Source organism: Penaeus monodon, chromosome 15 (genome assembly GCF_015228065.2).
Source record: "Penaeus monodon isolate SGIC_2016 chromosome 15, NSTDA_Pmon_1, whole genome shotgun sequence".
Taxonomy (NCBI): Eukaryota; Metazoa; Arthropoda; class Malacostraca; order Decapoda; family Penaeidae; genus Penaeus; species Penaeus monodon.
In genome coordinates this window covers 40,554,301-40,554,500 of record NC_051400.1, presented here as the reverse complement: position 1 = coordinate 40,554,500, position 200 = coordinate 40,554,301, and the positions used below count along the sequence as shown (strand labels likewise).

General features: G+C 31.5%; 1 protein-coding gene across 1 annotated transcript in view; it reads left to right on the top strand.

The window, feature by feature from the left end:
* LOC119582044 (organic cation transporter protein-like) overlaps positions 1 to 200 on the top strand; it is a gene marked incomplete in the record, with an annotated part of 19,531 nt that overhangs the window by 9,934 nt on the left and 9,397 nt on the right.

Here is a 200-nt window from a genome sequence, read left to right as displayed (position 1 = left end):
AGTGCTTAACAGTACGTTGGATTCACTTAAGTTATAAGTGTTTTTTTTTATGTTTAACAGTACGTTGAATTCAGTTAATTTATAAGTGTTTTTTTATGCTAAACTGTAAGTAGAGAGAGAGACAGAACGGAAAATACGATTGGCATGTACAGTAATAAATGTTATGATGGTTTTCATCTCAAGAATTGGTAGGTGAAGGG